Here is a 17,123-nt window from a genome sequence, read left to right as displayed (position 1 = left end):
CTGAGGTTTTTCTCATCTTCGTGAAAGCTACCTCCTGTATAAACATTTGGTTGTATCTGACTATGCAATACAAGCTAGGTGCTAGACCAGCTGGTTAAAAATATGCTAAGTCAAGCTGTTCATCGTTCAAACCTACTGAATTTGATAGTAAAGGCATAGAAAAGAAGGCAAGATAAAAACATTTTAAGTGGGCTGAGGAACACGCATGCAGAGAAAGGACAGGAAAGAATGCCTGAATTAAAAGATCAGAGAAAACTGAAATTGGGAAACGCAGAAAAGAACTGTTTTAACACTTTCAATCCTTGTTCTGCAACTAGAACGCTTCTTTACTAGAAAGTGGAATTGTCTTGGTCGCTCTACTCCAGGGTCATCTTTAAAACAGTTAATTTTCCAGACTTACTTGGAATACTCGACGTTTTTCTTTGGTTTGTTATCATTACAATAATAGAACAAAATTGGTTTTGTTTATGTCCACTGTGTTAACTTAGTTCAACTACCTGAGGAAACTGTTACTGTTTCTGATGTCAGATTTGATCTAACATGATGATGCTGATGTATTTGTCTTGTTCCTACAATCCATAGATTCAAGTATTTCATATGCTTCATTAAGATTATGCATAGAAATGTGTAAGCAAGTGATTACGATTATTCTTTGAACTTTGTGATGAACACAATACTTGTAAACTCTGTGAAGCAGAATGAAGTCCTTTCATTTTCCTGTTGGGGGACTTTTTTTTTATCTGAAGTCTCTCTGCATTATAAATATATGTATATTTATATAAATTTTATACATAAACAAATCATTTGGGACAAAACATGTTCCTTAGAAATAGAATGAGCTTCCCTACTCTTTTTTCCCCCCCGTCTAGGCATACGTTTCATTTTCAGAGATCCCAGCTTTGCTCTTGTAAACATTCTAGTTAAATAATCAATACGCTGCTCTCCTTTTGCTATGCAGATAACAGCAAGCAGCAGAAATGGGAAGCAATAAAAATGAACCTCGGGACATACAATTTTTTTTCAAAAAAATTTTTTTTCAACAATTTTTCCCTCTGCAGTTGAAATTGGGAATACAAACCATTATCTTTGTTAATCATTACCATTTGTTTACATTGTGTGTGTTTGACTATAGTTACACACACATACACAGAGAAGGCACTGTCCATGTAGTACGTGTGTTTGTCAGAAAACAGCCAAGAGGACGCACTTTGTTTTACACAGAGATGCACAGACCCCCAGACACAGAAATGCTTACAGAGTTCATGTGTGTATATATGCACGATGCACAGATGATTGTTTTTTAGACGATTATGGCAGGTTATTTTCTCAGATTCTCAGTAAGCACAGTTCTTGGAGCACATTTCTGCAGTCGCTTGGGGTCCAGCGTGTTGTATCTGCATGACCCGCTTCGGTTTGGTTATTACTATCCATCTCCCGCTATTCCTTTTGGAACCTGAATAGCAGAGCACAGGGAGATACAGATTTGTCAGGCAAAGTTGTTTGCAGTTCAGATCTCAGAGCGCCTGTATGTATCTCAGGAGGTTGTTCTTCTTCTTTGCCGCTCGTCTCTCCCGTGATGTTCCAGTGTATCCCAGTAAACTGCAAACAGTTCAGAAACTTTCAGTCACCCCAGCTGAAGGCAGCTGAACCAAGGGGACTTCTCTTGTGTGTCTGCAGCTGTTATCGGGGTGCATTTATGATACACACTTGGAATGAAAATGATCCTCAGTGTCAGACGAGTAAACATCCATTAATTCATTCAGCATCACTGGTAAATTGCAGTAGGTTTTGTGAATTAACATGTATAATTAATTACCGTGCCAAAAAATGTGAGGGTTTTCGTCCTTTCCTGAGAAGTTCCTTGCACGTCTTTCTTTCTGTTTGTGGCGGTTCGGCTGCTTGATTGAGAGGAGCATCAGAATGTGTACGCTGAGGGGGATGATGTTTGCAGAAACGTTGTAGGAAGAAATTATAACTGGAATCTGCTCCGTGTGTTTCACAGGGAAAGGGTAACTTCTGAGATATACTCTGTGATGTACCTGTGGCACTCTGAATTGGCTCTAAATGTCTCAAAAAGAATAACTCTTTTGTTGTTTGATTTTTCTCCTTTCTTTTTTTTTTTTTTTAGTCGGGTCATTAAATATAACAAGTATGGCCACAATAGAAAGAAAGTTTACTTCACTGAGGAAGAGGTACAGACAATGCAGCCAGAACCATCGCAGACAGCTAGGAGATTTACAGAATGATAAAAACTCAGAAATGCCCAACATAAAGTTTTAATATCTTAATAAAATCTGATTAATGAAAAATAGATAAAGTGACTGCTTAACAATGTCCCTAGTGTATGGAATGTTCTTAAACCCAAATTAATTACTGCATATTTACATTTCTCTGTAGACTGAGAGAGAGGCTACGCTAGGAATCCGGACAGAGTGACACCCTTTCTCTTTCTCATTATTTTCTTTGTTTTTAATTATAATTTTTATTTTTAACGTGCCAGTTCAAGGTACAGTGGTATGCAGCGTTTGTAGAAGTAAGGATGAATTAATGCCTCCATAGGAAAAAAGGAAGAGCTAGAAAAGACAAAAGGCATGGATGGGAGCAGTGGGGATGGGGACAGTAGAACAAGTTCAGCATTTACAGTCACCAGTTCTGTGCTCTCGAAACCTTGTCTGTGCTAGTGAATAGCTTGTGGAAAGGAAGGGCTCAGGGATGTAAAGCAACTCTCTGCTAGGAGGAAAAAAATATACTTAGCTGCTTCACTGCTGCACTGCACGAGTCATTTCAGACTCCCACTGAATTTATTTTGGGGTTGTACCAACACTGTCAAATGGAGAAATCATTTTCCTAAAAGGAAACTTTGCGTATTCCTAAGTGCTTTTCTTAGCTAAAGTTATCCTAAAAGCTTTCTTCTGCTGCGTTTGCTGAGAATTTTGGAGAAAGAATAATACTTTTCTATTAACCAGCTTGCTCAGAATGACGTCCCACTCTCCTAAAATCTACCTGTGGAAGTAAGAGTGATTATTCCTTCATTTAAAAGCAAACAATGAGATTTCTTTAATATCGGGCTGAATAGCTTTTAACTTCCATTGAGATGTTTTAAGAAAGGACTTTATTGCTTAAGTCTGTGGTTCTAGGGATCTGAGTTTTGAAGAATATTAAATAGAGTGCCAGTTAAAAGTTTCAGATGCTGGTTTTTCACAGTGATGAAAATTAACACAATTTTATTTCTCTGAGATAAGGCTGAAGGAATTAATGCATTTGCCGAGTTCTCATTATTGTCCTGCATGCACTAATTTAATTTGTTGTGCTTATGCTTAGCGAGGAAGAAGTTGACTGTTACAGATTATGGATTTTAATGAACATCTCAATAATTTACCAGTTGCTGAAATTGTGAACTAGCCTTGGAAGGCAAAAGCCCAAATGAGAGAGCTGATGAGTGACACACCAGCCCGCACAATTCGACTGTTGTATTCATTGCATTTGAATCAAATTGGGAGTTTGGCATTACTAATTCTGGGTGGCTGGCTCATCATATGCATTCAAGGAGTTAATTAAAACACACACAAACACATACACACAGTCTCCCACCAAGCATCTTGCGGTGTTTATGTGCATAGTGTGTTTGATTGGTACCTTTAGATAGGAGAGGAATTGTTTTTCCTTCTCTTGCTGTCCAGAGATCTTAAATATGTAGCTAGTTTACAAAATATTTACTACTTCTCAGGGAGCTTTTAACGAGCATTTATGGCTTTATCATTTAGGAGGCATATAGTTGAGTTACTTAAACATGAAGCTCCCTGATAGGATAGGCTTATGTGTCTGTGTAATATGGTATATCTGTGGCTGTATAAAATACACTTTTAACAGTATTTATACAGGAAAAAGAGTATCTCCTCCCAAGGAAGATTTATAGTTTCTTTGCATGCTTTTCATACTAGACTTAAAGAACAGAATACCTGCATGTTTGCCTGTCAGATACCTCTGCCTTCACAACTGTTGCAGATGTCAGTGTGACATCCTCTTGACTTTCTGTTTTGTTGTATTTTATTAATTTCTTTCTCAGGCCTGGTTATAGCATAATTAACTCATACGTGAAGGGGGAAAAAACACGTTGTCATGTTGTACCTGTACACACTGGAGATACTCAATTCCTGTGAATTCTGCTACTGTAGTTAAGAGAAAAGAAGCGCCCACAGCAATTAATCAGTAGCAGTAGCATGTCTGTGCTGATGGAAAGGAGTTCATTGTTTAACAAGTAGCATCCCTAGAAGCAAAGAGTTTTTCCCTTTTAAAGTAGCTGTGGATTTCTCTATCCAATTTGGAAAATGCACGAAGTCTCCTGTGCTCCCTCCAAAAGGTAAAATTACGTTGCACGTGTGTATATTAAAACCCACAAAACTGCAAATTAAGCAAACCCTCGTCACGTTATTGAATTACCTAAGCCAGAACTTACTTCTCGAACTCTTGAGACGGGTTGTGGTTTCCTCTCGAGCTTTTCGGCGGGCTCCAGGCAGCGGGCGAGGGCGAGCGGTCGCGCACTCTTGCACCTGGCGGGGACTTATTTATGGTGCTTGAACCTTCCACGTCCCCTCCCACAGACCCCCTGGCGAAACCCCGCCACCGGCAGCCGCCATAAAGTTGTCGCCCGCGCCTTTGCCGAGGGTTACGATGCCGGGCTGCCGCCTGCCACACGTCCCACCTCTCCCACACCCTACGAGGGGCTGGCTTGGTCCAAGTGGCTTGTGCCTCGCCTGGAGCCGGGGCTGGGCTCTGCCTGCGGCCACCGGGCACCAGGGCCACGGTGGGGAGCCCAACGCGCCGCAGCCTCCGCGCGAGAGACGCCGCTTGTCACCTCCGCGTCGAGCCCAGCCTATGCCAGCCCGAGAAGCCAAGAGCCTCTAAAAGTTGTCCCTGAGCCCACATGTCCTTGTGACAGCGTGAAGTTCTGCGCGCGGTAGTCGTTGGGAGAGAGCAGATCTAGACAAGGTTTTGGAAGAATTTTGGTGAGCGCTGCTTGCAGGGGCCATGGTGCTTGAAAAGAATGTGAGTGAATGGAAATTGTGAGGTGTGCAGTGGCAATTCAGAGAAGCTGTCTGTCTTTTTTTAGGATAGGTGCGAAATTTTTTTTATTTTTTTTTTTTTTAACAGAAAAAGGAAAAGAGAAAGACGGGTTGAATTCCAACTGCTAGAATTAGCAGATGTTAATATGAAGTTCAAGTGCTGCCATGGTATTGGGGGAGCTGTTGTTTCTTACTTTGTTTCGAAAGAAATTGGCAAATATTTTCCAACTCCCTGGTTTTGATCTGGTATGGCACTTCTCTTCAACACATCCTTTTGTCACCTTGTTTAAAGAAAAAAAAAAAAGTAATTCCAACATGATGGTATTACTTTTGACTTATGGAACTTTGAAAGTTGAAGTGAAAATGAGAAAAAGCTTGGGGCTTGCTATGAAAGTTTGAAATGGCTTTGACCTTGCTTCCCTTAAAAGTATTGTGGGATTAATCAGGTAACATTTCTCAATTTTCAAATTGTATTTATATTTTGCTGTTTTTAAAATTTATGTTTAATATTCCAGATTTCCTTTCTATACTTTTATTTTTTTAAGACCAAGTATCGAAATTCGTATTGACATCTTCTCTCTGAGATCTATAATAATTTTGTTTTGCCAAGTACTTCTGGTTTTGTGTTTTTTCAAGTTCATGTAGACTGTCTTAATTTTGTTGTTTTGGGTTTTTTTCCTGGGATGTGGATGTTTGAGTGCTATTTGACCTAAACATACCATAAAATGTTTCCTTAGTGCTAATTTTTCTTTGTGGTTGTATTATAGTCCCATTACTACACATTTGTTTCTGTATTACTAATCTGTTATTTTGGGAGGCAAAAATATAAGCAGAGTTAATAGAAATTTAATTTTCTTTTGTGAATAATCAGAGTTCTTTTTAGTGGTGAGGAACTCAAGAGGGAGGTACGTGCTATTTTTGTACCGTTAAGAGCATTGTCTGCATGTTCTTCATGGACCTTTGTAGTTCTAGAGAGAAAAGACCTAGGAATCTAGTTCCTTTTGGTTTCTTTGGTGCTGGGCTTTATTGTTCTAAGGATGTGGGAATCAAAAAAATGCCCCAAGTTTCATTGATTCATCTCACAGGTTGGGCATGGGCAGAGATAATGTATCTGACAGTGAGCTGGAGTTACTTGCCATTGCCAACTCAATATGTAGCAGAAGACCAAGAGTAAGGAAAATTTTAGTGGTTTGGAACAATTGTTAATGTTGTTATTCCTTTTTTACCATAGATACATGAAAAGATTCCACCAAACTGTTTTTTGCCATTTAAAACAGCGAGCCTAACAAAATCCCAAGGGTGTGTGTACTCCTGTGCACAGACACATTCGTGTTTGTTCCCTGTGCTTTGGTGTGCCCTTTTACTGGGTTGCATTAAGTTGCAATACCTTCAGTTAGTTTTGAATCCTGAAGAGACTGCACTTTAGTGGAGGATGTGATGGAGCTAAAATTCAACAGTCTGAAAGACCAAAGTGCATCTCTACACACGATTTTTGTAATTTGGAGGTATTCCTTGTTTTAAGAGAGAGAATGCTCAGTGAAGGGCATGAAGCCTATGGTGTCCTCTCACCTTGAGGGATGGGCTGCCTGAGTTGGGGTTGAGGCACTTCAGCAGAGCTTTGTGCTGGGAAGGAGCTGTAGTTCTGTCCATGCTGTATTTGATTGTGGAGAAGTCTTCTGTTTTCAGATAAATTCCCATAGCGTCCTAATTACATTCACTTTGTAAAACAAGGCTGAAAACGTTTGCTCCAAAGGTTTAGTCAAATTTCTATTCATAGGGCTTTATCCCTAAATTTCAATGCTATGGCCTCACTGGGGCAGAGGTTTTTTTGGATAGAGATGAGATGTGTGGGAAGGTGATGGTTGGTAAGGGCGGAGGGAAGGATGTTCTTACCCATTTGGCATGTCTATTAACAAACTGGGTCATTTTGTTGTGTTGTATTTACATGACTTGTTCCTGTGCTGGTGTGAAATGTGAATCACCAAAACATGATGATTATTTAAAAAAAAAATAGGCTAAATGAAACATAACTGAAATAGAACTGAAGGGCTAAATGAAATCAAGTGAAAACAGAACATGCAACATTATTCTTTTGATACGGTTTCCTTCTGCAGTTGCTGAGTAAAGCCAAATAGTTCTTTTTTTCCACGTCTGTTAAAAATATCCAGGCTTTTGAGTTTGAAAATACATAGACATAGAAAATACATCTCTCCCTTAGGTTCAGCTTTTGATTTGTCTTTTGCTCCTGGGTTTTGGACACTTAAGTAGATATTTATGATGTGTTGTAAAGAAGGCTACTGATTCTCATCTTTGTCAAAACCATATGAGCATCAAGTTGATTCTGGTTTTGCAACTGAGATTAGAATTGGCAGAATTTCTCAGTGGAGGACTCTCGTCCTTTACTTATGTTTCGGAAGTTCTGCTCACTTTTGCTGTTCTTGCCTAAACTCCGAAATTAATTGTGTGACTCAGGAACCTGCGTTAGGCTGTGGCGTTTGCATGAAACACCAAGCAAAGTATGGGAAAAGTACTGAGCCACTCTCAAGTATGCCATGCACCTCTTTTATAGATAATCTGCATGTGTATTAGTGTCATTGATTTAGTGTGTTTTTGTAGAGTGCAAGCATCCTGAATCAGGACCCCATTATGCTTGTCACTGTACAAACACAAAAAAGAAGGTTTCTTTCCATTCCACAGAGCAGCCTTTGTGCTTAGAGCTTAGAGTAATATCAATGTGTCTTTGTATGGGGAAAATTCAGAAATGGAGAGTAGGTAAGAGATCCCTAGCGTGGTTCATGAATGAGATTTCAGTCCTGAAGCCAGGCTTAACAATTTATAAATTGAGCAATATATGTGCATGTGTATTCTCTCTGTATTTTTTTCTGCATGCATGTATGTAGAAGTTGCTTTACTGTTAGAAGTACTGATATTATTAATAATAGATTCATACTTCCTATAAAGCCTTTTGATTAGGAATTCAGAGCGTTTGGAAAGCATTGATATACAAATCATGAAGATTTCTATGCTCTTTAGATTGAGAAGCAAGATTAGTCTCAACCTATAGCTGAGAAAACTGAGGAACAGTGTCACAAAATCTTTTGCGCGTGTGAGTATTAAAAGTAGAGATACTGACTGGTAGTTCTGTTTTTTAACCTCAAGACACCCTCCTTTTCCTTCTTGAGATCCTAAGAACTGCAAATTATAGACTTCTCTCTGTGCAATTAGAATTTCTAAATGTCTCATTCTAGCAAGATGAACTATAGTACTCAGATTAGTTAAATATGTAAAATAGGGACTGTGGAATATAATTAATAAAATAAAGTAAAGAAATATTTACAACCACAGTCATATCATTGAGGGCTGGGAGGGTGTATTGTCTGTGGACCCTCCAATTACCTGAACGTGCTTCTAAACTCCCTACCTGGAGGCAAGTTTGGATAACTGGAGTTAGGAAGCAGCACCCGCTGTGTTTAAGCAGTAAATTGAGAGACAGCGTGTGCTACCCTAACTTTGGTCCTGGAGAACAGTTAACATCTTCAGCCGTGTGTATGAGAGCTGTCACATGTTTTATAACCTAAGGTCCAGGCACGAGGGGAGTCCAGGAAAAAATTCTTCACATGGAGAGCATTAATGTGAGGAACAGACTCTACTGCAAGCAGCAATGTAGGCAGCCACAGTGAGCAAACCAAGAGCCTAAAAGCAAAAACTACACTGCAGAACACAAAATGCATTGTGATTCTTACCCGCACGTTTGACATCTGTTTTTTACATGTGCCACGGAGATCCAAAACGAAGGAAAGGATACAACCTTATTAAAAGGGAGGAATTATTTTCTTATTCATGTTAAAAGTTCTTCTAATCTGTTTTAGTGGGGTTTTTTTCTCGTTTCCAGCTGAGAGTAGAGCTGAAACACTGAGGTCTGAAGGTAGGTCTGGGCTGTGTGTTGCATCGCTTACTACACACTGTTGAGAAAATGGCTATAAACTGAAGGAGTCCTGGGTGGATTTGATCTGTGTAGCCCATGAATATCATGACTGATCTATTAAGTTATTCTCTTTGATAAGTTCTTTATGAGGGACACTACTTTCAAGATAATGGATTATGATCAGGCCAATTCCATAGTGTTTCAGTAGTAGTTATTCAGCAGCGTGTTCACAAAGACCTATTTTGTGATAGGGCCAGTCAAGGCATCCTTTAAAAAAGTGCCCATTCATTCAGAGTGTTTGGACTCAGTAGCACTGGAGTTCAGTGTCAGGTCCTAAAAATGTAGGCCTAATTAATTAATGTTCTGCTCAACCTTATGCAAAAGGCAGACATTCTTCACCGCAGTAAACCATGATGGCATGAAATGGTGACTCATGAGGAGATCACTGAGCAGAAGCCTGACTTTCCTTAATCTGCAGCAAACTTCCATCAGTTGCGATGCCACCAGGATTTCTAAAGCATCAGGAGGGATTTCTGCAGGCTTCAAATCCGTAGATTTTGGAAGTTCTACCTTGCTGTGCTTTAAAGACAGGTTAACTGTCTGCTTCTCCTAAACACCATGTATGCTTGGCAGATTAGAATGATCAGAATGGTGGTGATGAAAATGTACCTGAATCGTGCCAGAGCTAACATCTGGGCCTTGGAGGACTTGGCACTGTACACAAAATCAATCTTTATTTTGAAACTGTGTGTTTCCTGAGGTAGTAATTCCCAGTTGTGGCCACCAAGGTCTATAGCGAGACTGCTGCAGAAAAATACCTTCTTCCAAGTACACATTTGTTCGATAACCTCAGTTGTCGAAAGCGTGACCTCTGTTAATTTATCACCAGGCAAATTATTGTCACCCATTCACAGATTCCATGAGAACCCCAGGCAGACAGCAGAGCCCCATGCTGGTAAGCATTTCTGGTTTTGCTGTTTGTGGTGATAAACAACCTACTTACAAATGAGTTGACCGAGGTACTTGCAGCTGAGGTGACTTGCCATGGGTTGTCCGGCACAACAGCAGCAGGTTCATCAGCAGATCCTTAGAGAGCTCATTGCCCTTGTCTGGAACTAATTCCTCCAGAACAGCTTAGCTTATTTTATATTTTCATTTTAGAGAAGCTAAACGGTTATCAGATAAGAAAGGCAAAGTCTTACGATTAAAGTGATCTATAGATTTTCCTGCTTGATGTTTCTTAGAAAGAGGAAAACACGGGGAAGGGAGTTTCTGCTGTCGTATTTGGGTAGAGTCTGGCATGGAAGCCTGTAGTTTTAAAAGCAACTATAAAAACTTAGAATATAACAGAAATTAGAACGTTATTTAAAAAAGAAGATAAATAAAATAGCTTTTTACGTACGTGTGCAGTCTATTGAAAGGCCATCCAAAGCAGTGATACCAATTTAAGATGATGATCTTTTGCCTTAATTATACATCTGGGAGGTATTAGCTGAACATTTTGTGGAGAACTGTGAATACCTTAGTTGCCAGTTGTCTAAAATGCAGCTAATGATTGCTTCAGTGCCAGTGTTTTGATGGCTAGAACCTAGGCCTGAATATGAATACAAAGAACTCCATCTAAAAAACCCGCGTGTGCGCACACACTTTTTAATACAAAACAGATTTCAACCATCTGCTTGGCACTTAGCTTTGCAACTATAGGCTCTGATATGAAAGGGAGCACTGTCCAGATTATGAATGGTATCACTTTTATTAGTACCTTAGAAAAATCCTAGTGTTTTAGAAAGCTCGTGTAGCCAATGGTTTTCTTCAGTGGAATAATGAAAACAACCACCTTAGCCAAAATTTTGTGCCTTTCGTCATTCCTCCGACGGCAGCGTCTCCCTTTCCCTTGCAAAAGGGATTTTGTAGTGAAGAAAAGTTTCTGTTCTTCACCTCAGCATTTCCAAGTGTATTGGAGGATTTTAGATGAGTGGCCCTTAGAACTGACACCCCAGATGGTTTATGACACAAAGCACTGTTTGCTTAGGAATACGTTGTATAGCAGAGTCTGTTGCCCAAGCACTGCAGAGCGTGTCAAATCGGCATGGAAGTTAATGGACCAAAAGCCCTTCTGAATTTAACACTTTCCCATTTGATCTGAATTTACAGCTTTAAATCAGGACCACAGTTTTCCTTTAGTGGTTCAGTGGTGAAAAGTAAAGGTTGATAGCATAATTTACAGGCATATAATACAATGATTTTGACGCAATTCAACTGTTTGAAGGTTTAGAATGAACGAGACTGTCTTAAAATCTTTGGTAAAAGTCAATCCATTAAACATATATATATATATATATAAAAAAAATTGGAAATTTGGGAGATTTGTACATGTAGCAATTTGGTCTTCTGACGAGTTCATTTTTTAGTCTTAAGCAGAGGAAAATGAACCATACAAAAAGTCAAAAATCTATGGAGCTTTCGCTCTTTGTTAGCAATTAAGGTATTATTTCTTTGCCTTTGGTAGATTTATCCTTAAAATATGCAGGACAAAATAGTTTCTTCTTTCCTTTTCTTCTTTGCAAGGACTTGATAGCATTTTTCCTTAGGTGCATGTTTGGAAAAAGATGGTAAAAATGCAACCTCCTGTGTGTAACAAAGCCTCTGTGTTTGGCCATCCATTTAGTGCCGTGTCACATTAGTACTGCATTGTTAACACCTTTGGACAGGGCTAAAGGTTCCTTGCTGCTGCGTCTAGAGAGCTGCTTATGTCAGATCATAATGTTGCTGGATGCTTTCCTCAATAAATGTACTTTTGATTTATAAGTAGGGCTGGATTGTTTGCTTCTGGGTTGTCAGGAGGGTGAATAAAAGGACTGATTGGTATTTACGTTCTCATTTTATAAAAATTTCATTTTCTCTGTGTTATGGTCTTGAGAAAGTGATGCTTTTAACTGTTACATTTTACTAGCCTGAGTATGGCTTTTTGTGGAAAAGATCCGAGATGCCGAAAGACAGATAAAGTTGGGTTTCTATGGACAAAATGATTATACTATTGGAAACTTAAAAGCTTCTGCATAATTTTAATTGAATCACGAAGTATGGACAGCAAAAATTCGACTCTTTTAAAAACTGTATGTGAAATAAACCTTAACAGTATTAATGTTATAGCCCTAGCCAGTGAATAAACTTGCAGCCCTCTGTTTTATTCCCATCCTGTCTCTTCCTTAGCTCTTTTCCTTTCACCTTCCCCCCACAAGCAGTCAGACTTGCTTTCCACATTTTTATGAGGAGCCCTCTTACTCTCACAGGTAGGGATTAAAACAATAAACCTGTTAATCTTAAGGAAATTCTGAGGCCCTTTAAATGATGATCCAGATGGAAAGAAAGCCAGTTCTCCTGCCACTGTGTCACCATGCTTCCCCATAGCAACTCTACTGGAGTTACTTAACCATCTCATTAATGAAGCAGTTCTTCATGTTGTGTGCCATAAAATGGGTTTCTTCAGGAGTGGGAAATAGCAGCCTATCTGCTGTTGAGCATTAATGATTGCACAAGAATAAGCTCCTGTATTCAGGGATGGGTGAGAAGGAATTCTGTAAAAAATGCTTGGCTTCATAATGAGACCTTTGCTGTTGAGCCCTCATGTTCTTGGAAATTTTAGAGGGGAAAGTCTCCTTGACCAGTGTCAACAATTTGGTCATTTTCTTTGCTTCCCCTCCTTCCTTTAGGTAATATAGTCGTATTTATTGTCAGTTTATTTTCTGTAGATTCCTCCAATCCACTGTGGTTGGAAGGGAGTTCTGTAGTGAGTGCATGGCGAGGTAAATTTGAGATGGCAGTTGGTGGTGTGGGAGGGAGGGTTGGGAGAAGGAGGAGGCAGAGAGGGTAAAAGAATGCAGCTACAGTTTTAAACAACCTGCCAATTGTCCCCCTTTTCATTAAAATAGCAGCTTTCAAGCCAGGTCCCCAAACTGTTTAATTTGATTTACACTGTAAAGGCTAAGTTCCCTCATGCTGTAAATAAGAGCTGAACAGATAGATTGCCCTCTCTCCTATTTTTTCCTTCTCTTTTTCTTTTCTTCTTTCTTTTCTTTCCACTACTAAAATTATAGTTGTATTTCTTTCTGATCTCTTTGTGTTGGTTTTAAAGAAACTGCCCATCCCATGAGGTTTAGACTTAGGAAAAGCCTGAGATAGAGAGAGGATGGTTTTCAGAGGAGGATGCACTTGGTAGAGCTGTGATTTTCAGCCAGTTCAGTGTTACCATGAGGTTACAATTGCATTTGCATTAAAGCTGGGTATGAACGACCAGGTTCAAAGGTTGGACTTTGACTCTCTTTGTGGCCTGTTGTTGCGTCATGCCAAGTAAAATGAGGTTCACAATATGCTGGTACCAGATAGCTATGGAATATCAACCTGCTGGTTTCTTTGACTGTCTGGTTCCACCATATGAGGGAAAGCGAGGTCAGGTACATGTCAGTGCAGGAGTTTGGAAATCCCTTGAAGCACTGCATGCTGCTTGTGCCTTCCAGGAAGCCCTAGATAGATAGAGATTTGAAAGTCTCCAGAACAAAGTTGGCTCCTGCATTTCAAAGGCTGCATAACATCTGTATTTTCAAAGATTCTGATGTTATATTTAACACTGAAAGCGGGAGAAAAAGATGAACGCGTGTGTAGGAAGAGTACGTGATTTTCATAAAGAAATAAAAAATTGTTTGTGAAAGAACTGCATGTGAACCAGCTAGTACAAAATACCTGTGTGTCCTTTTAGAATTTTGGAGCCATTAAGTGTTTTTAATAGTTTGCCCCATGCATCTAATCTATTTGGAAATATACCACTTCCGGGGGTGTTTGGGGGGAAAATTGGAGCTTGTTTTCCTCTCTCCTTATTTTTATCTATGTGAAACATCAAAGTGAGTGCCAGAAATAAGTTGTTTGACCCCTTTATCAGGTAGAGTTCAATAAAGCAATACATGTGTATTGTAATTGTGAATATTGTACGGATGACTTGGTTTTGCTTTGAGATTAAAATAGCCCTGTTGAATAGGAGGGTATATGTAGCACTAAGGGTGAGTCTTGTAGTGTGTTTTATAATTTTTAAAAGCGCTTTCAGAGAGTAATAGGTAAAAGTTTCATCTTACCAGCACCGAGTGCCTGTGTCAGTCCGATTTTCAGCAAATGAGTTGGATGCTCTTATGGGTAGTCTTAGAAAAGAGGACAAGGACTGAATAAGTCCGGAGAGCAGTGTTTGCCCCCACCTCCAAAGCTTTTATTACTGGCTCTTCAGCAGCCCTGGGTAGTGGGAACATCACGGGAAGTTTGTTCTTCCTCTCTCTTTGCAGTGTCGTTGTGTGAATAAACAGAGGCTGTGCTTGTCATTCGGCCTCCTTGCACAAGCCCCACATTCATGTACGATCGTAAGGCTCTGTCCAGCTCCCACTGAAAACAATTGTAAGACTCTCATTGACTTAACTTGGGTGTTGGATTGGGCCCATTAGACGGGAAGAAAATAAAGTGGAAGTGTTGTTAATGATTCCTATTGACGGTTTCCCTGGCACAAAGTACTGCGGATAATTGTTTTTAGACGAAATGCAGTTGCATCTAAGTATTACATTTATTAGCTTTTCAAAGGAGGAATAACCAAACTGGACATATGGGGTGTTCGAAGTGTGATTGTGTGAGACTAAGATAATTTCAGGAGAATAGCTTAAGTCGCAGGATATGTGTGATGCCCTTTGTATACGAGATGTGGGATTGTGGAATTTATTTTGCATGCGCTGGTTCTCACTGAGAAAGAATCCAGAATGCAAATATATAGTCGTATTTAGAATATATAAGGAACGCAGCCTCGCTGCTGTAGACTTCAAGACCCATTAATCAGGCCTGATGGTGATGTGATCTCTGGAAATACTTCAGTTAAGTAGGTGTAATCCTTATTAACAGTAAGTTGCTTGAAACCATTTTGAGTAAAGTCTAGAAAGAAGTATGGTAGATTGAACACAGAAATAAAGGCCAGCCCTGTTAGGCTTTGAGTGACTTTGACTCCTTTGAAGTTCTGTAGGTTTTGGGCATGCTACAACACCAAACCACTAACAAAAGAGTTCTCACCTCATCTTCATGTTTTTCTGCTGTAATTGTCAGTGTCATTTTCACATTAAAACAGGGTACTACTACTGGTTTTGGTACTATTTAGGCGTTGCCCCAGCCCTCCCTATGACTTGCTTAGGACATGTGGGACAGGCAGATTAATTAAACAGTCTGCTTTTCTTAAGCCTTATTCTGGATTGTTCAGGTTAAATGACGTATGTAATTTCTCCAGGTTTTGGAATGTTTCCTGTTGACTTAGTGTGATTTAGCTGTGGATGACTGTGATCCAGAGCCCCTTCAGAACACAGAGATAGGAGAGGATAATGCTTGTTTCAGTGCTTTCTTCTCATTCAGCAAGGGGGTGGAGGGAAAGAATGAAGTGGCAGGGCTTTTGTTGCTACTGTTTTTTGGGAAATGTGTTCAAAGAACTATTTTGGAAGATGACGGTGAAGTTGTTCCTACTATTTGCACTGCATCGCCAAAACATTGTGCTCTTGTATGAGGTAATAGCTGTGGTTTGTGGCGACATTATGAAAACATTGGTTTGTTATGATGATTGCAGAAAAAATCCCAGCTACATGGTAACGTATTTGTAATATTTTATTGAAGTGAAACATGGAAAATACTGTGTAGACTGGAGTCCCCTTGGAATGATTTCATGTTTCGGGAATGAAGAAGCAATTGTGCAAAACTGAAATGGGTGTACATTGCATCAATTAAAGATTAGATTTTGGGCCATTTTAGTGTAGTTTAAGGTTATTTTTGTTCTGGGTTTGGTTTTGTTGTTTTGGGTTTTTTTTTTTTAGTATCACTACAGTGTGTTATATTCAGTTGGTAGTAAGATGTATTCTACATGGCTAATAATCCAAATTAGAATGTATATTTTCTTTTTGTCCTGTGAAATAGAGGTAATATTAACTAATAGGTAACTGCTGCTGGACGTTGTTGTCCAGTAAGTAGTAACACCTTACAGGTTATGTAGTGTAGTCCTTAAAGGTTGTCGAAGTAGCTAGATAGACAAGAAGACCACAGACTTATTCCTCTCAACATCTAGTCTTGAGGTAAGGCACACAGCAAAATAAACAGAAAGAGATTCATGCTGTCCCTTTACACATTCGAACTGGACAGGCTCAGCTCCTGGGTTTCCCACCTTTGCTGACTGAGAGGTTTGAAATGAAATTTTGAACTTTTGATTGCCTCTTTGTTTACACAATGTATTTTTGTTTCTTACTGGGTTGGAATTAATTGGTATTATAAAGTGTGAAAGCTAATATCTTTTATTTATTTTTTTTTTTTAGTTTATTAAGGGAATAGAATTAAAGTAACACATTACGACCATGGCACTTCGAAAACTCTAGGTGTATAAAACTGCTTGTTATCCTCCTTTGGCAATTTTGTGTGCCTGCTAGGTGCACGGGTCTTTCGGTTCTTAAACTCTGCCTCATCTGCATTTGATGTCTTCCATTGTGTTCAGATAATCAAGTCAGAACCTCTAAACGTTTAGTAGAGCACTGGTGATAAGTGTTATCAGATTGCATGAGAAACAAGTCTCTAAAGAGGAGTATGAGAACAGTATGTCACTATACCAGGAAGCCAACTCTGTTGTTTGCTTCATCTTTTTTTCCTTTGACTTTTCTCATCTTTTTATCACACATTGCAAAAGACTAACATATTTATCTTCTATGAGCTGAAACTTCTGCAGTATTTTCTTAATGCTTGTTGTTAATGACATGTCTGCTACAAAGCAGGGCAGGATCTACAGCAGAGATGTAATGAATGACCACAGCCAGTGACTGTGATGTGCAATTGATTTCTGGTTTTTGAAAAAATACCCTTAATAATTAGTCATTTGGGTGAACTGTCCTATTCTTCTTTATATGAGTTGTGTACAGAAAGAGGCATGATACATGTTATTACTCATATAGCTGTGTCAATAATGACATAAGCTATATAGATGTGACAAATGGACTAGAATAAATAATGGCAAAGAACCGAACTAAAGTATCTTGCTTTAGGTAAATACTAGCTCTTTCTGTTGTGTTAAAAAAGCTAGACTACAAGAA

The 17,123-nt window shown here is 39.2% G+C and overlaps 1 protein-coding gene across 17 annotated transcripts in view; it reads left to right on the top strand.

The window, feature by feature from the left end:
* The window catches only part of SOX5 (SRY-box transcription factor 5), a 636,847-nt gene that overhangs the window by 342,569 nt on the left and 277,155 nt on the right, over positions 1-17,123 (top strand). The gene's annotated exons all lie outside the window — the stretch shown is intronic.

The sequence above is a fragment of the Manacus candei genome, unplaced genomic scaffold (assembly GCF_025592945.1).
Source record: "Manacus candei isolate 608988 ecotype Guabito, Panama unplaced genomic scaffold, ASM2559294v1 h1tg000018l, whole genome shotgun sequence".
NCBI lineage: Eukaryota > Metazoa > Chordata > Aves > Passeriformes > Pipridae > Manacus > Manacus candei.
The sequence above is the reverse complement of the archived record's forward strand: the minus strand, read 5'-3'. Positions and strand labels throughout refer to the sequence as shown.